The sequence below is a fragment of the Mirounga angustirostris genome, unplaced genomic scaffold (assembly GCF_029215605.1).
Source record: "Mirounga angustirostris isolate CCGP_5_RB_7025 unplaced genomic scaffold, mMirAng1.0.hap1 SCAF_5, whole genome shotgun sequence".
Classification (NCBI taxonomy): Eukaryota; Metazoa; Chordata; class Mammalia; order Carnivora; family Phocidae; genus Mirounga; species Mirounga angustirostris.
Genome location: NW_026991713.1, coordinates 89,163,240 through 89,187,153, shown reverse-complemented (window position 1 = coordinate 89,187,153; position 23,914 = coordinate 89,163,240). Strand labels below are relative to the sequence as shown.

General features: G+C 37.8%; 1 protein-coding gene across 4 annotated transcripts in view; it reads right to left on the bottom strand.

Annotated features, from left to right (window-relative positions):
* EPS8 (EGFR pathway substrate 8, signaling adaptor) overlaps positions 1 to 17,535 on the bottom strand; it is a 177,930-nt gene extending 160,395 nt beyond the window's left edge. For all 4 annotated transcript variants that reach the window (XM_045873804.3, XM_045873803.3, XM_045873807.3 and 1 more), the window contains exon 1: positions 17,270 to 17,535. The gene's annotated coding sequence lies outside the window, so the exon portion shown is untranslated. The remainder of the gene's footprint in view (positions 1 to 17,269) is intronic.
* Between the last annotated feature and the right edge of the window lie 6,379 nt (positions 17,536 to 23,914).

Genomic DNA, 23,914 nt, shown 5'->3' with positions numbered 1-23,914 from the left:
ATGAGCCAAACACATTGTGGGGATCATTTCAATGGTGTGTAATTTGAGAGGTGTGTCAGAAAGTGCTTTGCTCCACTAAAGGAGTCCACATTTTTCTCTCTTGTAAGTAAAATGCAAAGGCAATGTTGCTTCATACAACAGTCTTAAAGTTACCCACATTCCAAATTCAAGATAAGAAATATTTCCCCATCTCTAAAGATTAACACTTTACAACCAGCCTTAAGTTTCCAGCATGACTTCATTTTATGAATAATAGCTTCTTCGTTCCTAAAAGTTTCCAAGAACAAAATACTGAATAGTGTCTATAAAAATAACACAAACCATGCTTGTCTGATCTGATCTTAAATTAACCTTAACTGCTGAAAATCTTTCAAAGGGAGCACTGCTGTACTATAATTTTTCCCAAAGCTCCTCATAAATAAATCTTCCTGTAGTGGAATTATTGTAAAATCACACATAATTTTGAAGTACTTATAAATCTACAACATGAGTACATGTAAAAATTATAATACAAAATGTGAATATCTGCACTCTCTTAGAAGTTAGAGAGAAGGAAGGAGGGAGAGAAGGACAGGAAGGTTATTCTTTATTTTCCACATTTTTGACCATTTACCTAGAATCTGATCTTTAAGGTTTTATGCTTCTTTTAATTTAGGTTTCTGACTTTTGTAAATTCAGTAAGGATATAAATCTTATCTGTCTCAATTGCAGCATCTTCGTTATTTTGTAATACACCTACCACTTAATAGGCACTTACTTAGGTTTTTTTTTTTCGTATTTCTTTATTGACATATAAATTCCACTAACTGAAACAAAACTATTTTCTATTAAATAAAGCTGTTTATGTCCAAGACTATTATATCAAGAAATTAAACTAAGTTGAATTAAACCAGTGACTCTGCTAATAGTTTAGCCAAATCCCTAATCTCGTATAACTAACTCACATACACGTATCACAAGAATTACTGGAGAAAGTTGAAATGATCAAACAAGCTCTATCACCACCACAACAAACAAAACCCACCCTCACATACGAAGGACAGTTCCATACGCATTTTATTGTATTCAGTATGCATTTGTGTACACGTTCCTCTTGTACAATTTTCTTATAAAAGAAACTTCGCCCCAATATTATCCTTCCCAATGACTGCTAGGGTTAACAGCAGCAACAAACCCTTGCTAAGGGTAATTAGAGAGGGAGGAATAAGAAGTTGAAGGATCACAGCTAGTTTTTAGAAGTTCTTTCAGAAAAAAACAAAAACAACAACACTCTGAGCTGAATTAGTTTCTTTGACCTTAAAAATTAAGCTATGTTCTCAAATCAACCCCTTGCAAAAATTTACAGGCTCTTGTCTTCCTTTGGAAGAGAGAAAAACTCAGCAGGCTTGGATCAGCTACCTAACGTAAAAAGCTTTCCCCCAAATTCATGTCCGCTCTCTCAAGAATATGTAACTAGATCAGCTTCCATATATAGTAAGCGTTTGTTACACCTAATGTCTAAAATCCAAATAATGTCCACATTAGCCTAACAGAATTGATGTTAGCTAGAAAGATCTGGCTGTTAAATCTTGCAATATTAAGAATGTCCATGTCCTGAACCCAAAGTCTTTTGTGTTTATTTGAATAAATATTTAATATACATTTCTACCACATAATACATTGTTACAATATGTATAATCAGAGTTCCCCAGATGTAGCTCATGAACAGCACAGTGATGGTAAAAATGGTTTATAGGTTCCTGTGAAATTTTAGTGTTTCTACTTTTGTCACAGCAAACTATTTCTATGATCAGATACTACCACCACTAGTTTTCCCAATCATTTACTTTACCCATTAGTCTGGAATCTTTTAGTTTGGTCATATAAGTACCTTTGAAAACCACAAATATAAAACAAAATATAAGTGGTAGCCATTAGGTTAAATTAGCCCCTATTCTCAGGTCTTTTATTCCATAATAAAGTAATAGCTCACAAATTCATACTTGAAATATTCCATTAGCTACCTGGCAGAGCAAGAAAATGGAAATAACTGCAGGTAACAGATACAGGTGGAGGGTAGGAAGTCTCAGAGGTAAGACTTTTATTCCTGTTTGAAGACCCTCTAGAAGCCCATGGAGTATTCCACGTAAAATTATTTTTTATATTATATGACTTCACTTGAGATATATTTGAACTCAAATTCTTAAAATTCCCTACAGTGTTAAGGGGCTCCTACAAAACAAAATGTAAAAAAGAAAGAAAAAAAGAAAAAGAAAGAAAGAGGGAGGGAGTGGAAAGCCAGTAGCATATATTCCAATATACAAACAAAACCATAGTGGATCTTTCCTAATTAGTACAAAAACTGGTGTTAAAATGTATTCCAGCTCAAGTTAATCACTGTTAATGTATTCAGTCTGGACAGGATTTCATTACCTTCATAATGAGACTTACTACTTCCAAAATAATTTACTTACTACCCAAATAAGATGAAGGTGATGAGGGCTTCAATCACTCCTTTGTTTCAAACCCTCTAGCAGCCTAAACTTAACCTTCACTGTCATAACCACCATGAATGCCCCTTTTATTCAGACTTCACTCTCCATGACTGAGATCTCACCAGGCAGTGAGAAAAAGTTAGAACAGTAAACTGGAAAGATAGCAAAGTAATGAAAGATACATGTTTCAACTAAGTCATCTGAGGATTGAAAAAAGCTGTCAGACACCAGGGCAAGAGGATGGGGTAAAACAAGGATGAGGGAAGCAAGGTGGAAAAGGCATGTCAAGGGAAAACCCACACAGTCATTTATCTGCTTCAAAATTTTTATGACTATTTTCTTCATGAGACCATAGAAGGTAGCAAGTCTTAAGATAGTTTTGAAAAATGTGAAATATGGCCAAATGTATAGATCTTACAGTAAATGGTGCTAAAACTTTTTCTTTCAATTATTTGGATAAGAAACATAAAAAAATTAAGATAATATGAAATGAAAAGTTGAAACTTTAAACATTTTATTCTGTAATTCTACAAAGATAGCAAATATACTAATATACAAATAACATAGAACTGATCATTCCTAAATTTAAATGAGGTTATAATTTTTTATATTATTTTATTATTCTTTACATATTATTCAAGCTTGGCTATCATGGATTAGTCATTTAAAAATAGAAGAGATGACGGGCACCTGGGTGGCTCAGTCAGTTAAGCATCCAACTCTTTTTTTTTTTTTTAAGATTTTATTTATTTATTTGACAGAGAGAGAGACAGCAAGAGAGGGAACACAAGGTAGGAGGAGTAAGAGAGGGAGAAGCAGGGGCTCCATCCCAGGACCCTGGGATCATGACCTGAGCCGAAGGCAGACGCTTAACGACTGAGCCACCCAGGCGCCCCAAGCATCCAACTCTTGATTTCCAGTCAGGGCATGATCTCAGGGTCATGAGATCAAGCCCTGCATGGGGCTCTGCCCTCAGTGTGGAGTCTGCTTGTCCCTCTCTCTTCCCCCCACCCCCGCCCCCGGCTTGTGTGCTCTCTCTCTGTAAAAGAAATAATTTAAAAATAAGGGCCACCTGGGTGGCTCAGTTGGTTAAGCGACTGCCTTCGGCTCAGGTCATGATCTCAGGGTCCTGGGATCGAGCCCCGCATCGGGCTCCCTGCTCGGCAGGAGCCTGCTTCTCCCTTTCCCACTCCCCCTGCTTGTGTTCCCTCTCTCGCTGTCTCTCTCTGTGTCAAATAAATAAATAAAATCTTAAAAAAAAAAAATCTTTAAAAATAAAAGAAGAAATGAGACATTAACAAATCTGTGAATTAATGTAAATCTAGTTAAAATCTTTAGAGGGATACTTTCCTCAAAATTAAAAACACCCTCTTTAATATAAATTCTTTAGACATACATATTAATTCCACACCTTTACATGCATGAGTATCGTGTGAAAAATGCTACAAGCTTTGTCCCAATGACTAGATTTTTATCACAGAAAGAATTCCATTGCTTTTAAGTTATTCAGAATCTAATAAAGCCCCCCAAAAGAACTAAATAAAAGTACTACCAATAAAATTAATATCTGCTCTTGACTAAAATGATCCTGAGATGTATAAAAAAAAAAACACTAGTTGTAGTATATAGTACTGAAAACAAACAGATTATACATCACAAGTTTTAATAATGAAGATAAACATACTAAAATAAGACAATTCAACCTAAAGGTAGGGTTTCTTTTTTTTTTTAAGATTTTATTTATTTATTTGACAGAGACAGACACAGCGAGAGAGGGAACACAAGCAGGGGGAGTGGGAGAAGGAGAAGCAGGCTTCCCTGCTGAGGAGGGAGCCCGATATGGGACTCGATCCCAGGACTCCAGGATCATGACCTGAGCCCAAGGCAGTCGCTTAACCAACTGAGCCACCCAGGCGCCCTAAAGGTAGGGTTTCTAATCAGTATTTTTTCTATATTAAAAAGTAATATTGGGGCGCCTGGGTGGCTCAGTCCTTAAGCGTCTGCCTTCAGCTCAGGTCATGATCCCAGGGTCCTGGGATCGAGCCCTACATCGGGCTCCCTGCTCCACGGGGAGCCTGCTTCTCCCTCTCCCACTCCCCCTGCTTGTGTTCCTGCTTTCGCTATCTCTCTCTCTGTCAAATAAATAAATAAAATCTTTAAAAAAAAAAAAAAGTAATATTTTAAAATCCCAATATATGGTTGGTCATAAAACAGTTAAAGTTTTGAAAACATTGGAAAGGAAATTGGAAATTACTTACACATATACATACAAACACAAACAAGCTGAGCATGCTATTGCGGGGCAGGGGGAATCTATACAGAGATATAGTAATGTTCTAATTCCTTCCATTTATCAAAATTAAATGTATCTTCTCTGTCATCACAAGTATAACTTTTTTCAAATTTAAAAGTCAACATATTTAAAATCACCTTACTGTATCTTCATGTCTAAAAATACCATTAACTTCAAATGTCAAAATTATTATAGAAGATTAAACAAATTGCATTCAATGTCTTCAATGACAAATTTCACACATACTTTTCTTTATGGATTTGTTTCACTACTTGTACTTTTTTAAAATATTTTATTTTCTAGTGAAAAATAGAAACAATTACAATATTACAAAACATTACAAAAACTAGAATCAGCAAAAAAAATTACACAGTGCTTAATGATCACAGACTTTCTATTTCAGGCACTGGAAACATTCTCTTGTTGCACTAAACAAATAAATAATATATCAATAATACACATGTATTTCTAGAATAAGGAATAATATTCTAATGGTGATATTCGAAAAGAAATATAATTTAATGGTGCTAATAAAAGACTTTCTAAATAAAATGAAATTATATCAATAGCCCTTTTTTTAAAGATTTTATTTATTTATTTGAGAGAGAATGAGAGAGAGCACATGAGAGGGGGGAGGGTCAGAGGGAGAAGCAGACCCCCTGCCTAGCAGGGAGCCCGATGTGGGACTCGATCCCGGGACTCCAGGATCATGACCTGAGCCGAAGGCAGTCGCTTAACCAACTGAGCCACCCAGGCACCCCTCAATAGCCTTTAATAGGACTTTAAAAATATGTTTTTCCCTCCTTTTTTTAAAGTTTTTTGGTTACTGTTGTTCAAGAACAGTTGAAGAATAGTTGACATACAATATCAGTTTCAGGTATACCACACAGTGATTCAACATTTACATACATTATGAAATAATTACCACAGTAAGCCTAGTTACCACCCATTACCATACACAGTTATTACAGTATTATTGACTATATTTCCTGTTGTACCTTATATCCTCATGACTTATTTCTAACTGGAAATTTATACCTCTTAATCCCCTTCATCTTTTTGCCCATCCTCCCAACCCCCCCTCCCCTCTGGCAACCACAGTTTGTTCTCTGTATTTATGAGTCTGTTTCTGTTTTGTTTGTTCCTTTGTTTTTTTGATTCCACATTTAAGAGAAATTATACAGTGTGTGTCTTTCTCTGTGGTTTATATCACTTATATAATATCCTTGAGGTCTATCCACGATGTCACAAATGTCAAGATTTCATTCTTTTTATGGTTAATATTCCACTGTATGTGTGTGTATGTATGTATATACACACAATCATCTTTATTCATTCATCTATTGATAGACACTTAGGTTGCTTCCATATCTTGACTACTGTAAGCAATGTTGCAATGAATATATGAGTACATATATCTTTTCAAATTCATGTTTTCATTTTCTTCAAATAAATACCCAAAAGTAGAATTGCTGGATCATATGGTATTTTTATTTTTAATTATTTTAGGAAGCTCCATACTGTTTTCCATAGTTGGCTGAACCAATTTAAATTCCTTCCAACAGTGCTTGGGGATTCCCTTTTCTCCACATCCTTGCCAACATTTATTATTTCTTGTCTTTTTGATAACAGCCATTCTGACAGGTGTGAGGTGATATCTCATTGTGCTTTTTATATGCATTTCCCTAATGATTAGTAGTGATGTAGAGCATTGTTTCATGTGTCTGTTGGCCATCTGTATGTCTTCTTTGGAAAAATGTCTATCCAGGGCCTCTGCTCTATTTAATTGGATTGTTTGGGGTTTTCTGGTGTTGAGCTGTATTTTGTAAAAAAAAAAATTTTATTTAATTGAGAGAGAGAGAGAGCACACACACGAGGTGGGGGGAGGAGCTGAGGGAAGGGAGAAGCAGACTCCCTGATTCGGAGCCTGATTTGGGGCTCAATCCAAGGACCTCAGGATCATGACCTGAGCTGAAGGCAGATTTTTAACTGACTGAGCCACCTAGGCACCCAGTGCTGAGTTGTACTAAGTTCTTTATATTTCTGGATATTAATCCCTTATCGAACATATCATTTGCAAATATCTTTTCCCATTCAGTAGGTTGCCTTTTCATTTTGTTGGTTTCCTCTGCTGGGCAAAAGCTTTTTAATTTGATGTAGTCCCATTTGTTTATTTTTGCTTTTGTTGCTCTTCCCTGAGGAGACAAATCCAAAAAAATGTTGCTAAGACTGATGATGTCCAAGAGCTTACTGCTTAGGTTCTCTTTTAGGAGTTTTATGGTTTCAGGTCTTACATTTAGCTCTTTAGTCCACTTTGAATTTATTTTTGCATATGGTATAAAAAGGTAGTCCAGGGGCGCCTGGGTGGCTCAGTCATTAAGTGTCTGCCTTTGGCTCAGGTCATGATCCCAGGGTCCTGGGATTGAGCCCCGCATCGGGTTCCCTGCTCGGCGGGGAGTCTGCTTCTCCCTCTTCCTCTCCCCCTGCTTGTGTTCCCTCTCTTGCTGTGTCTCTCTCTATCAAATAAATAAATAAAATCTCAAAAAAAAAAAAAAAAAGGTGGTCCAGTTTCATTCTTTTGCAGAAATCTGTCCAGTTTTTCCAACACCACTTACTGAAGAGACTATCTTTTCCCAACTGTATATTCTTACCTGCCTTGTTATAGATTAATTGACCATATGAGAGTGTGGGTTGATTTCCAGACTGTCTATTCTGTTCCATTGGTCTATTTTTGTGCTAATACCATATAATTTTGAGTACTACAGCTTTGCAGTACAGTTTGAAATCTGGGAGTGTGATACCTTCAGCTTTGTTCTTTCTCAAGGTTGCTTTGGCCATTTGGGGTCTTTTGTGGTCCCATACAAATTTTACAATTATTTGTTCTAGTTCTGTGAAAAATACTATTGGTGTTTTGATAAGGATTGTAGTGAATCTTAAGATTGCTTTGGGTGGTATGGACATTTTAGTAATATTAACCTTCCAGTCCATGAATATGGGATGTCTTCCCATTTGTGTTTTCTTCAACTTCTTTCATCAGTGCTCTGTAGTTTTCAGTATACAAGTCTTTCACCTCCTTAGTTTATTACTAAGTACTTTGTTCTTTTTGTTGCTATTGTAAAGGGAATTGCTTTTCTAATTTCCTTTTCAGATAGCTTGTTGTTAGTATATGGAAATGGAATTGATTTTTGTTTGTTGATTTTGTATCCTGCAAACTTACTGAATTTAATAGTTCTAACAGTTTTTTTATGGAGTCTGGGGTTTTCCACTGATAGTATAGTAGCATGTTATCTGCAAAGAGTAAGTTTTACTTCTTCCTTTCCAATTTTCTTGTCTGAATGTTGCAGCTAGACTTCCAGTACTATGTTGAATAAAAGTGGTGAAAATAGGCAACCTTGTCTTGTTCCTGATCTTAAAGGGAATGCTTTCAGTTTTTCACAATTGAGTATGATGTTAGCTGTGGGTTTGTCATATATGGTCTTTATTAGGTTGGGGTATGTTCCCTCCTAATAAAGTGTTTATCATAAATAAACGCTGAATTTTGTCAAATGCTTTTACTGCATCTACTGAGTTGATCATATTAATTCATACTCTTCATTTTGTTAATGTGGTATATCACACAGACTAATTTGCAGATACTGAAATATTTTGTATCCCCAGAATAAATCCCACTTTATCCTGGTATAGGATCCTTTCAGTGTATTATTAAATTCAGTTTGCTAAGATTTTGAGGATTTCTGCATTTATGTTCATCAGGGATATTGGTCTGTAATGTTCTTTTTTTGCAGTGTCTTTATCAGGTTTTCGTATGAGATTAATGCTGAACTTAGAGAATGTATTTGCAAACACTTCCTCCTCTTCAATTTTTTGGAACAGTTTGAGAAGGATAGGTATTAACTCTTCTTTAAATGTTTGGTAAAATGTAACTGTGAAATAGTCTGGTTCTAGACTTTTGCCCCTCTCTTTAAATATAAACTTCCTTCTATTGATGTTCTTTTTTTTTTTTTCTATTTTGTCTTTCTTTTTTTTCTTCTCCCCTTATATTAAAAACACAATTTTTCAGCTGTAGAATTCTAACCCCCAACAAGCACATAATTCATACAATGAACAAATTATTTTAGCACATTGCTAAGTATTATGTTCAGGTTCTATTGGCTCAAACAGGACTAGATGGTGCCTTTAAATGATGTTACATTCTAATGTTGCTATGCTACTAAATATAAGCATCATTTGAGACAGAACCTCTGATCTCACCCCAAAACACACAAGTCCTCTTTCTTAATAAAATCACTTGAGTATCACAGGACTGGAAGAAGAAGAAGAAAAAAAAAACACAAGAATTTACTACATAAAGGACTATATTTAGAAAGTCATAGAATTAAAAGAGGAGATTCACACAATCCTTAAAACAGGTTTGAGATCTTTATCCTCTCCTACTATGATGCAATGAATACTGTATTGTATTGTTACTACAAAAATGAAAAATGATTATTCAGTTCTTTCTAATATCCCTACAGGCTCTGTGAGAATGCGCAGAATTTCCCACTACTCCTGTCATGTCCACCCATCCTGCACGTCAAACATATTCATCTTTCTGCCTGGAATGCCCTAGAGTCCCACATCATACTCTTATTCTTGGCCTCAAAAATTCATCCTATAAAACCCAATGTCACACTCTTCAATAAAGATTTTTCTGATTCCTCAGCCACAGTGAGCCTCTCCCTTTGTCTATGTGATGAAATATAAATATAATTTTTGTTCATTTAACCTACCCTCAACAACTGTGTCAAATAGGTACTATTATTGTTTCTACTTCCTAGGTAAGAAAACTAAGGCAGGTAAAGACTTTTTGATTTCAAAGTCTATTGCTTGCTTGCTTGTTTATTTAATATATACTCTCATTAGTTCTGTTATCTACTAAAATGGGTTGCCCCATTCTCTGGGTTCCCTGAAGACAGAAGGCAGAGATCCTGTCTCATTCATCTTTGTATTCCCAGTGTCTGGCACAGAACAGATATTCCACAAATGCTCAATGAATGATGAATGAATGAATAAATGAAATGTAACGATGTTCAACTTACTCTGGGAAGAAAATTCCTCTTCTAAACATTCTTCTGTAATGAATATGTTAGTAAGCACTTATTTCATTCAGCAAATATTTTGTGAGTGTGTATCGTATACTGTGCGTAAAGATAATTGAGTTTGGTTCCCTGCCCTCAAGAAACTTACAATTCAGTGGGAGAAAGGTGTAAACAATTAGCTACTTCTACTATTATGTATTTTATTTTTCCTAAACCCCACAAGTTCCTCTCTTTAAAGGAACTTCATTCTTTATAATCATTTTCTAATAATTCACACCTCTGGGCCAGTAAGATGCAGATCAGTCAACAGGAAAAAAAGAAAAAGGTTAAAATCATCTCCATGTATCTCAAAAACACAATTTTTGAGCCATTCTCATTTAACTCAGTAGTAATTTAAGTAATGTACAATTTTAAAGAAAATAATAAAATCAAGGACACCTGATACTAACTATCCTTGCACTTTTCTTTTATGAGAGACCTCACAGCCAACTGGAAAGTTTTGGAGTCAAAAAAGATCAAAGTTCCCATCCAAACTCTGTCCCTTTCTTTCCATATGGATCACAGATAAGTCACTTTATCTTTCTGAACACATTTCTTACCTGTAATATGGAAATAAGGAGAACTGCCTTAAAGAGCTCTTGTAAGAGTTTAAAAAGATAATGTATATAACACCTGCCACACCAAAGCTGCTACTTTGACTATGTCAGACCTCACTAGATGCTTTTTGGAAGCTAATGATTCTATCCGTAGCATAACGATATAAAAATTCTGGCCCCAATGTCAGTAACAGTGTTACTGACATATCAAAAGAAAGGTACTTAAAAAAAACCCACTTCTTTCTGGCAAGAAGAATGGCATAGGATACGATTCAAGACCATACAGTTAAGTCTCAAGTTTCTAGATGGTACATACATCATCTGCCTCTTCTCAGCATACACCTTGCAAATCCCTTATTTCAGATCCTCTTTGCAAAAAAGAAAACCTTATTAATTATTTCTTATGGTTAGATCTGAAAAAACTGATAGATATCACTCTGTATTAATAATTCCACCTTCCAGGTGCCTGGGTGGCTCAGTCAGTTAAGTGTCTGCCTTTGGCTCAGGTCATGATCCAAGGGTCCTGGGATAGAGTCATACATCAGGCTCCCTGCTAAGTGGGGAGCCTGCTTCTCCCTCTCCCTCCTGCTTGTGCTCTCTCTCTAGCAAATAAATAAATAAAATCTTTTTTTAAATAAAAAAATAAAATCTTTTATTAAAAAAAAAAACAACACAATTCCATCTTCCACAAATGTCCAGAAACCAATCTCAACACACAGTCTATATGTATTACTACATTTTAGTTTCCAAGTCATTTCTCAACTGTTTCCTTTAAGCAATTCTGCAGAAGGTTTTTAAAAATCAAATAAAAACACTTTCTTTTCAATCCTAAGCCCAATTTATAATCTACTTGACTGAAAAATCTCATTTACTTGGTCTTGGTACAAATGAATAAAGTGAATCTAGACAGAGACTTTACACCTTTCATAAAAATGAACTCAAAATGGATCAAAGACCTAAAAGTAAAATTATAAAACTCCTAAAAAAAAAAAAAAGGATAAAATCTAGATGGCCTTGAGTTTGGCAATGAATTTTTAAAATACAACACCAAAAGTCTATCCATGAAATTGACAAATTGAGATTCATTAAAATTAAAAACATCTGCTCTGAAAAGACACTGTTAAGAGAATAAAAAGAAAAGCCAGACTAGAAGAAAATATCTGCAAAATACATATCTGATAAAGTGACTGTATGAAAAAGATATAAAGAATTCTTAAAACAGTAAGAAAACTGACAACCCTATTAAAAAAAGGGCAAAAGTTCAGAACAGATATCTCCCCAAGGAAAATATACAAAGACAACAGCATACGAAAAGATGTTTAACATTAAATGTCATTAGGGAATGGCAAATTAAAGCAACAATGAGATATTACTATACCTATTAGAATGCATAAAATCCAAAAAACTGACAATATCAAAAATTGACAAGGATGAGAAGCAACAGAAGCTTGCATTAATTGCTGATGGGAATGCAAAATGGCACAGCCACTCTGGAGAACAGTTTGGCAATATCTTATAAAGCTAACAATAATCTTATATTATCCAGCAATCATGTTCCTAGGTATTTACCCAAATGATGTGAAATCTTGTGTCTACACAAGAACTTGTCCATGAATATTTGTAGCAGCTTTGTTCATAGTTTCCAAAAACTGGAAGCAACAAAGATGTCCATCGATAAATGAATAGATACACAAACTCTGATATACCCACACAATGCAAAATTATCAAGTGATAAAAAGAAATGAGCTATCAAATCACAAGAAGACATGAACGAACCTTAAATGCATATTCATAAGTGAAAGAAGCCAGTCTGAAAAGGCTGTATGATTCCGATTATATGATGTCTGGAAAAGGCAAAACTATAGGGACAATTAAAAAAAAAAAAAAATCAGTTGTTGTGGGGGAGGGGGAGAAGAGGGGAGGGTGGATTAAGGGAGTGATAAATGAAGAACGGGTTTTTTTAATGTATAATGCTTTGATACTATACTAATGGATACATGAAATGATGCATTTGTCAAAACCCAGAGAACTTTACAGGACAAAGAGAGAACTTTAATGTATGCAAACTTAAAAAAAAAATCATTTAGAAGGTCAGAAGGATCCCAGGATGGAATAAAAATTGTAACAAAAGGATCTGACACTATTTTTTTTTGAAGATTTATTTATTTGACAGAGAGAGACAGAGCGAGAGAGGGAACACAAGCAGGGGGAGTGGGAGAGGGAGAAGCAGGCTTTCCGCCGAACAGGGAACAGGGAGCCCGATGTGTGGGGCTCAATCCCAGGACCCTGGGACCATGACCTGAGCCAAAGGCAGACGCTTAAAGACAGAGCCACCCAGGCGTCCCTGACACTATTATTCCTGTGTGCAACTACTTCACTAAGTGGGATAGGAGAAAAAGGAATGGAATCTAAACTAAAAGCAAAAGGAACGGACATAAGAACTGTACTCTAGTTGATAAAGTTGTTTCCCACTCTCTGTAAAGAGAATATAAGTTAACAATTTCAATACTGCTATAAGTATATAAAAGGACTGACAATTAAGTAAATGTATGACAGATGGTGGGAGCCAGATTTCTTTTCATGGTTGGAATGAGTTTACAGATAAGCAAGAAGAAAAGGCCATAACGATATAAATGGTAATGGGGTAGGCAGAGTTGTAGACTCATATTATGTTATAGACTCAAAATATGAACTCATATTTTGCTTAACATGAATACATATGATTACATAGAGAAATATGTATAGATAGGCATATATACAGGGTTTGTACACATACATACGTTTCCTGCTCTGTAAATAAGAGGGTCTAGAGGCATTGACACCCCAGTAGCAATAAGAACCCAGCACCCAAATCTTGGCTTCTAATACTATTTCCCAAGAAGATGAAACAGATTCTTTCCAGCTGATTCTAGGACTGGGACAGGAAATGGAAATATAAAAGATGACCCTGGCGCACCTTTTAATGCCAGAAAGTAAAGAAATGATTAAAAAAAAAAAAAACCTCACATTGACGGAGACATGTCAAAGGGACACAAGAGCCAACTGAAAGAGCTCCCAATGGCCAAAGCTGAAACAACTTGAGCAACAAAATAAAGTAGTACTGGATTATAACCCAAAGTATATAATGTATATCCATGAGTACGGACCAATATAAGTAAATGACTGAGTAAATACATAAATGGGGAGACAAGAAAAATCTGACACGCAGAAGAATTCTAAATAATCTATATAGATACCCCACCCTCAGGGAGGAGAAGTAAAACTATCCACTCCTTAAATGTGTGCTGTGCACAGTGACTTCCTTCTAAAAGTACAGCATGGAAAGAAGAAGAGTAACTTTTCAGGGCAGAAACCTACCAAACACTAACTCGGACAGGTGATCAAGATCATTATCAACAGTGATAAGTCATGTTCATAGAACGTACCTTTTATATGATGTAATAAAAACAGCATTTTACTTCTGTGACCTTCCTTTCAAAAGACTAAAAGCCATGTCTGACCATGAGAACAAAGTCACACTAACTCCAACTGAAGAGCATTCTACACAATACCTGACCAATACTCCTCACAACTGTGAAGGTCATCAAAAACAACGTCTAACAAGCTGTCACAGTCAAAAGGACCATAAGGAGACATGACAACTAAGTGTAATGTGGTATCTAAGATGGTAGGGCCCTGGAACAGGAAAAAGGACATCAGGTAAAAACTGAGGAAAGCTAAATAAAGCGTGAATTTCAGTTAGTAATGATGTACCAATACTGCTTCATTAATCATCACAAATACTAATATAAGATGTAATAAGAGAGGAAGTTGGGTAACAGTGTATATAAGAAGTCACTGCACTATCTTTACACTTTTTCTGTAAATCTGAAACTGATCTAAAAAATAATATATATATATTTTTAAATACCGTCTAAGAATGTATCTAGAAATCACTGAAGAGGCTGTAGTGAAGCACTGAACACCTTCCCTGCATACATTAAAGTTAAAATGTTGACAACTATGTTGTTACAGAATTTTCCTTAAGAAAATATTTTCAATCACTAACAGCTGCAGACAATTTCATGCAGTAATTCCCAGCAGGCATATACTATAGCTAAAGTACTTTAACTAAAATTCCACTTTTCCCCTTACATACCATTGCAGATGTCTGAAAGTTTGTAACCTGTCATTAACTTAGGTTGTTCTGTGATGATCCAAATCTATTTAATACAACCCACCAAAGCTAACTTAAATTTTATATAAAGAAATCAGTGCTAAAATACCCACCCAGCAAAACTTCAAGCATCTAAAGAGAGACCTTGAGGAAAACCATCATCTCTTATTGTGGATACTATATTCTCTTATACAAACCATGGTTTAAGTGAGCTCTTGCAAAATTAAAATAGGTAAATGAAGAAAACTGGAGAGTTAGCAGAAAAAAAAAAAAAGGCAGTGAGTGAACATGTATGTAGCATAACACAAGAAAAGGAAGGGTCTAGGATTTGGGGTCAAATAAAAACTGAAAGCAAAGAGTACGAAGCCTAAAGGACTGATAACTGAAAAGTATCAGCATAGGTAAAAAATTGAAAAGAGAAAAAATGAGAAATGAAAACAAAATGAAATATTTTCATTTGATCGGAAACAAGCAAAGTGTTCAAAATTAGACATTAGACTCCCAAGAACAAACCAGAATAAACCATGCTGAAAAATCACCCCAAATACAACTTCAAGTATTCTCCCACCATCAATAAAAGGGTGAAGATTACTATTTATTGATATTCAATGACACTGGAAAGTGGGAAGAAAAAATATTTCAAAGAGAATGTACCAAATATTGTGAACAGTGGTTATTTCAGAATAGTGGAATTAAAAGTTTTCTTGTTGGGGCGCCTGGGTGGCTCAGTCATTAAGCTTCTGCCTTCCGGCAGGTCATGATCCCGGGGTCCTGGGATGGAGCTGCGCATCAGGCACCCTGCTCAGCGGGAAGCCTGCTTCTCCCTCTCCCACTCCCCCTGCTTGTGTTCCCTCTCTCGCTGTGTCTCTCTCTGTCAAATAAACAAATAAAATCTTAAAAAAAAAAGTTTTCTTCATTTTTTTTTCTGCTGTGGAGTGAATGACTTGTGGAATTTTAAAAAGTCTTAGTCTTTGAATTCTGCACTAAAGGCTTTCTATAAAATGTTATTACATTTGTGATACCCTTTAGTGGCAATTCTATAAAGTGTATTATTTTTCTAATTGTAAGTCAAAGTGTGAACTCATGACCAAAATTTTTTCACACTAGCAACTTAAGAACTATAAGAACCTGTCCAAAAAACTCCAATTCCAAATTGAAAATCTATACTAGGTGAGAGAGGATAACATTGACTTTAATTTCAATGACCACAGGATCTACATTTACTGCACATTTGCAAAACCCAAGTCCCTTTAGAATGGTATCCTCTCAGTAGAAATAAATTAGAAGCAAAACTCAACACAGCTACTTTGCTGTTTCTGTATATATCCGTGTGTGTATGGATACATATGTATACACACATATATATCTATATGTATATGAATATAACTATATATATACATATACATACACATATATAAAGTCATCTGGGAATCCTAATTCTCCTATCTCCCAAAAGAATAACAAAGCCAGGGACGCCTGGGTGGCTCAGTAGGTTGGGCGTCTGCTTTCGGCTCAGGTCATGATCCCAGGATCCTAGGATCGAATCCCGCATCGGGCTCCTTGCTTCTCCCTCTGCCTGCCACTCCCTCGCTTGTACTCTTTCTCGCTCTCTCTCCAGCAAACAAAAATAAAATCTTTTAAAAAAAAAAGAATAACAAAGCCAAAATCAAGCTGTTCATATGCATCTGAAACCAAGTTTTATCTGAACTCTTAAGATATTACCTATTCCTCTTATGAGACAAAAACTGAAACCTTCAAAAGAAAAGCAGTAATACATTTCATTAAAATATATTTTGTAAAGGAGAACTCCAATTCTTAATGCTCTACCGCCCTAGACGTCTCTGGTTTTCAAATCCTAATACCACAGGCGTCTTACCCCCAAAGAGATTCCAGCAGTACGATGGGTCTACGGGAAAATAAGGATTTGAGAAACAATGCAAAGGAAGAGAACAATCCGTGCAAAGATTTTTGCATACAGATAGTCCTTGAAAGGAAAGAAGAGCGAGCCGGGTCTTCATACGTGGGGAAATCTACTCCAAAGGCATTAATTGACAAAGACACCAGAAAGGCCATCTTCCAAAAGTAAAATGGTGAGTAAAGTGGAACAAACTAAGAACGGAAAGTCAACAGGAATCAGGAGTGACAACTATTCAAAAACAATGAGCTATCTTAATTTGAGGGTATGCGATGGTGGGACCTTGCCCCAAACTACCAATCTGAAAAGACCCCCCCTCCATTTGAGGGTGGGGAGGGTAGCTCTCGAAACCCCAAGCCTAAAATAAGCTGTGAGAATACCGGCTCCGAAGTCGCCCCACCGACCAGATAAGCGCAGGTGCGTGTGCGGAAGCTCAGGTTACCAGGAAATATCACAAGGACACGGAGAATCTTCTCTGCCCACCCTCCCGGAGCCCCGGGTTCGGCGCGCGGCTGGGCGGCCGAAGGTCGGCACCCGCTCCGTGGCGCCCCACGACCCGGCGCACGGACGCGCTCCGGCAGCAGCGCCCCGGCACACCTGGCCCCCAACACCAGCTGAAAGCAGTCAAAGTGAATGAAAGCGGACGCGGTGCCTGGCACCGCTCCATCCAAGCACACAAAAGCGGATTTTTAAAAATCGAGGCTGAGTTCAAACAGCTGGACCCCCGGCCGGCGCCTTTCGCCCGAGGGGCTCTTACCTCGGATCCGCCCTCGGGGCCGTGGCTTTCCCCGGAGGCGCCTCGAGACGGGACGAGGCAGGAGGCGGCCAGGAGAAAGCCCCCGACCTGGACCACGCCCTTCCAATCCTCCGCGAGCCGCAAAGCCGCCGTCTGCGCCCGACTGGGGAGCAGCGATCTCCGGGGCGAGCACAGCGCCGGCCTCGCGCGGGGCAAGACCGCCGCGCCCGCCGCCGCCTGTGAAGTCTGGAGCTGCCCGCCCGCTCACCCGCTCGCCGCCAAAGGCAGCCGCGCGCCGCGCATGCCCACTAGCCCTGCTAGGAGCGAGCGAGAAGGCGCGGGCGCGCGCGCCCGGCGCGGTCCGAGCTGGCTCCACTCTCCGGGTCTTGCCGGCAGCCGAGCCGCAGAGTATCTGGTCGACCCCAGCGCGGGAGGTGTACTGGGCGGTGGGGCCGGGTGGGCGGGAGAGGGGCGGGAGAAAAGAGGTCAGGGTGCCGCGCTAAGTTATCGAGGCCATCAAAGTCGGGCCAAGGTTCCTAGCTGCGGACAGGTTTCGAGAAGTGCCCTAGCAGGACCGACTAGCAGCTGGGAGACGCGGGAGGGAGAACAGAGCGTGTGGGGAGATTCGCCCCCGGGCAAGGGTTGATGCCCCTGGCCATGGGAGCGCCCAGTTCCAGCGCCCCGGGTCCTGGCGCACAACTCGTGGGCAGAAAGCTCGCCGCGCCCAACCACCCGCCAACCTTCGTCTTCCTTCTCGCGGCCCTGCCACCTATTTTCCCCATTTTGTCGCTCTCCTCTTTTTTGTTTCTATTCATGCCGTCAACTAGTGGCACCCAGGGGCCTCCGTGCGGTCCTTAGCTCCAGCCAGCAAGCCCAGACCCGCTTCGCAAGCCTGCCTGAGATCCCGTTCTTCACGTAGTTCTTGCCAAGAGCCTGATGTGGTTTGAAGTAGTGGAGATTGTTTCACTTAATCCCTCTCGTAACTTAACCAGCCCTCGTAATGAGTAGCTGCATGAGTAGCTCACTGAGCCACTAAATGAGAAGCCCTGTAGTCTTCGAGCGTTGTATTTTCTTACTCTTAAAACACTCAATTGTCATAGCTACGCCCCCTTCCTGTTCAAACTTCTTTAAAGGCAATTGACTCTCAGAAATCAACGAAGATAAACTTGGTTAAAACAGAGTGGACCTGCTTGCTTTGTGAGACAAGGAAAAGCACAACGGAGTCAGGGGAAACCATTATGTTAAAAGTTCAAATAGACCTTAAGTCCAGTCCCCTATCTTAAGTAGAAATCCTCTCTGCAATATTTCCATCATACCATCATCCACTTAAACTTTTACCATGTTGGAAATCTTTATATTTTATTGGTATTATGTATAATCATGATTATTCAGTTTTTACCTATGTCAGGAACTAAGCAATTTTTATGTATTATTTCTAATCCTTAAAATGAGGTAGGCCTTATTATCCCTATTCAACAGGGAAGTAAAGCTCAGAAGTATCATCTCTTTTGCCACAGCCAATACTGATGCCAGAATTAAAACCCAGGTCTGCTTAAAATGTCTATAATCATTTGCTTTGTGAACATCAGCTCAACTTGCCTTAACACCACTGGTGCTGATTCTGACCCCAAGGAATTAATCTCACTCTTTACAGACATTGCAGGCCTTGAAATATTTGAACCAAACTACTATCAGAATATCTAATATTTTTCTATTTTTCAAAATTTTTGGATCCTTTTATTTGTCAAATGGAATGGTGAGCCGTCATAACCACACTTTTTACCCTGCTTTGCATGTCCTTCAACTTTTCCTTTTCCTTCTTAAATTGTGCACTCAAAAGAGAACACAACACTCAAATACAGTGGGCTAAGAACTTTGTTAAAAAATGATCAGTAGCCCCTTGATCCAAGCATACCCTGTCAGTAAGGTATCCCAAACTTGTGTTAGGTTTTTCTTTTAGCAAATGTATTACTTAGAGTTGAATAAAACATCCAAGTCTATTTTACATGGACTATAATTAAACCATAGCTTCCACCTTACATAGTCTATGTTTCTATAATTCTACATGTTTAAACCCAATTTTTGCCTTTGATCCATATTAAATTTCATCTTGTTTTAAGACATAATTTGAGATTTTGAAATCTTATTAGTGATCACTTTTAACTTATAGTATCTGTGAAGTTAATGAACATGGCTTCTTTGTTTCCACCTAAGTCTAATAAAATTATATAAAACAGGCTTAGAAAAGAATCTTGTAAGGGCGCCTGGGTGGCTCAGTCGGTTAAGCCTCTGCCTTCGGCTCAAGTCATGATCCCAGAATCCAGGATCCAGCCCCACATCCGGCTCCCTGCTGGGCGGGGAGCCTGCTTCTCCCTCAGCCTGCTTCTCCCTCTCCCTCTGCCTGCCGCTCTGCCTGCTTGTACTCTCTCTCTCTCTCTCTCTCTGTCAAATAAATAAATAAATAAATAAATAAATAAATAAATAAATAAAATCTTTTGAAAAAAATAAAAGAATCTTGTAGCCCACCACCAAAAATAGTCTCCAAGATAATAATTTATGAACCAACACTTTTCGAGATCAAGCACTCTAGTTCATGCAATCATACTATAACCAACAAAGATTTCATGAATGGTTTTCTAAATGTTTTACTGAAATGAAAATTCACTGCCTCTAGCAAGCCTAAATACACCAGTCCAAGTACCTATTAAAGAAAGGGGTGGGGGGCGCCTGGGTGGCTCAGTCGTTAAGTGTCTGCCTTCGGCTCAGGTCATGATCCCAGAGTCCTGGGATCGAGCCCCGCGTCGGGCTTCCTGCTCGGCGGGAAGCCTGCTTCTCCCTCTCCCTCTCCCCCTGCTTGTGTTCCCTCTCTCACTGTCTCTCTCCCTGTCAAATAAATAAAATCTAAAAAAAAAGGGGGGGGGGGACAAAACAAAGCAAAGCTAGTTAAACAGGATCCATTTTCAAATTAACCCATTCTGGCATCAATGATCCCCATTACCTTTTCTAAGTGCTTAGAACCAATGTTAATCTCTTTTATACTTTTGCTGAGAATTGGTCAAACTTGCCTGTTTACAGTGACACCATATACAAGTGTCCCCTTTCTAAAAATCTCATTTGTTTATGTTGGTATAGGGGATGAAAATAATGCAGGACAGAACAAAGAAAGACATACGAAATGAATAGGGTCTTTCAGATGTGGAGTGAGGTTGCAAAACTTGAGGGATGGAGTAAGTCTACAGCTGTGTGTAAAGCTATATATAGAAAATGTGAAGAAATTTTAGTGGCTGAATGTATGTAATCTGAAGACTACGAGCTATACCTAAACTGCTGAGGAGTCAAATATAATCTTCAAATACCCATCCCCATTCCAATCTCCCAATCTAATGCCTGAATATCATTTAGAGACTACTGTGTGTAGCTTTATAGGCAGTCTTAAAAGCAACTAATGCAAAACATATCCGTAGATAAATTTGAAAAACGCATACAGGCATCCCTTGTTTTATTGCACTTCACTTTATTGCACTTCAAAGGTACTGGGTGGGGGTTTGTTTGTCTGTTTGTTTTACAAATTGAAGGTTTGTGGCAACCTCGCATCCAGCAAGTGTATCAGCACCTTTTTTTAATAGCATTTGCTCATTTCATATCTCTGTGTGTCGTTTTGGTAATCCTTGCAATATTTAAAACTCTTTCATTATTATATTTGGCATGGTGATCTGTACTCAGTGATCTTTGATGTTCCTATTGTTATTGTTTTGAGGCTCCAGGAACTAAAAACATACACTATATCAGGTATAAAACAATGAAAAGGAGATTGGTGTAGCTATATTGATATCATACACAGGGGACTTAAGATACAAAAATATTATTGGAGATGGACAAAGTTACAACTTAATGATAAATCAATAAGGAGAAATTGATAAATCCACCATTACGGGGGGATATTTCAACACCCTCTCACCTATCAATAAATTATTCATAATTCCATGTATATAGATAGATATGGATATATAGATGTAGATCTATAGGTATACAACATTTAGAGAATGGACATTCTCAACAAACCCATAAGAAATATTTCCAAAAATTGGGGCACCTGAGCGGCTCAGTTGGTCAAGCTTCCAAATCTTGGTTTCTGCTGGGGTGGTCTCAGGGTTGTGATATCCAGCCCCTTGTCGGGCTCTGTGCTCAACAGGGAGTCTACTTGGGATTCTCTTCCTCTCCCTCTCCCTCTGCCCCTCCCCCACTCACCCACATGCAGGCGCATACTCTCTCAAATAAATAAATCTAAAAAATATATATACATATTTACATAAATTAACCAACATACTTAATACATTTCAAAGAATTTGTATTATCTAGACCAAGGGTTGAAAAACTTTTCCTGTAAAGGGTCAGATAGTAAGTACATTGGCTTTGCAGGTCTCTGTTGCAACTACTCAACTCTGCTACCATAGCATGAAAGCTGCCATAGAAAATATGTTTATGCAAGTCAGCTATCTTTTCCTGCAGGAGCGAAGATAGTACTTAAATTAATGGCCATGACTGTTTTTCCAATAAAACTTTATCTAGGAGCACTAAATTTGAATTTTTTAAAAGATTTTTATTTATTTATTTGGAGTGAGAGAGCATGTGCAAGAGCGGGCAGGGGGGAGGGGTGGGGGGACAGAGGGATAGGGACAGACTGTGCTGAGCATTGAGCCAGACTCGGGGCTCAATCCCACCACCCCCAGATCATGACCTGAGCCGAAATCAAATCAGCAGCTTAACCAGTTGAGCCACCCAGGTGCCCCAGATTTTGAATTGTCTGTAATTTTCACCCACCTCAAAGTATTATCCTTCTTTCATGTTTTTTAACCAGTTAAAATGAGTCAACCATTCTTAGTTCACTAGTGTAGAAAAACAGGTGGCAGGCTGGGTTTGTTGATCACTGATTTAGACCCTGTAATCTCTACTAAAGTCTCCCAATAGATTTAGAAATTAATAGACTAATTTTTTGAAGATTTAAGTTTAACTTAAAATCTATGTAACAGCACATTTTAATTTCTAAAGGTAAGCTTAAATAAATGGGATTTTAAAATAGACTTCTAAATAACTCATGGATCCAAGAAGAAATCAAGAATGAAAATTTAAAAGTACTCACAATTGAATGAAAGAGAAATAAATTTTGATATATCCAGATCATGAAATGTTCTGTAGTGGGGAACATGAGGAAACAGCAGGTATGTTCAGCAGCATAGATAACTCTTAGAAACGTAACACTGGAGTTCACAGATTTTGTTCAAGTTGTCCTTTGACAAAGCTTACAACCAAACAAAACTAAATGATATGTTATCTAGGAACACATATACATTTGTTTAAAACTAGCGTGTAAACAAGGGAATGTTAATTATAAAATTTAGACAGTGGTTACCTCTGAGGGACAAGAAGGGAGATAGACCAGCAAGGCTAGCATAGATAAATTGCAATAGTGAGTCATAGGCCTTCACCTTACTCAATGTCCTTGCTCTTTCAAGAGGAAAAGATTGTTGAATTGCATAGAGAAGGGAGGACATTAATGCAGGAAGACAGCTATAGCTGTGGAGAGTTTGAAAGAGATGAGGCAGAATGACAGCAGAAGGACAAGGCAATTGTCGATGCAAGTGATCCAGTTACTATTCTTTTATTTACCTGGACACAGGTCATCAGAATGGCTCATTCCTTATCCCTGACCTTTCAATGACTTACGAGCTCTGTAGATATAACACTGCTTTCTGAGCAGGACCACAGATATTCTGTCCCTAATTTTAAATGTGAATGTTTATTTTTACAGTACAATATATTTCTCCCAGAAATTCTTCTGCTTCTACAATTGAGGGAAATTTAATTTTTGAATCTGAGAGATATTGATCCATTTATTACTAACACCTGAATATTTTTTATTTTTATTTATTTTTTATTTTTTCTGAATTTTCTTTCAAATTCAAAACAGACATATCATTTGTTTTATCTTTTTGAGATCATTGTATGCTTATTCCACAGAACTGGAAATTTGCCATTCAAAAGTAGCACTTGTTTCACTATTTGCCACTTTTTCTAGTCAAACTAGGCTTTTTATTTTTCTACGTGTGCCTAAGTAGAAGAGATTCAAAAACGAAAAGTAAAATAACCATGGGAAAAAGAAAAATATATAGCAAAGTAAATAATAATCATCAATTTTAAGTTACAGTATAATCATTAAATGGAATTCTATCTTATGATTGAAAAGAATGAGATGGTAATTAACTACTAACTTGGGTGGACATCAAGATGTATGGTTGTTGGGGTGCCTGGGTGGCTCAGTCTACTGAGCATCTGACTCTTGGTTTCAGCTCAGGTCATGATCTCAGGATCCTAGGATCAAGCCCCTGGTAGGGCTCTGTGCTCAGCACAGAGTCTGCTTAAGATTCTCTCTCCCTCTCCTTTTGCCCCTCCCTCTGTTTGTGTGCGCTCTCTCTCTCAAATAAATAATTTTTTTAAAAAAGATATATAACTGTGAAGTGGGGGGGAGGCAAGTTGCAATGCCCTATACAGTATGAATTAATTCATATAAAAAAGAATGTAAGAGAAATACAAGCCAACATTTTAATAACATTTTTATGGGGAGACAGGTGACAATGTAGCTAGGAGTTACTTCTAGTCTTTCAGTTA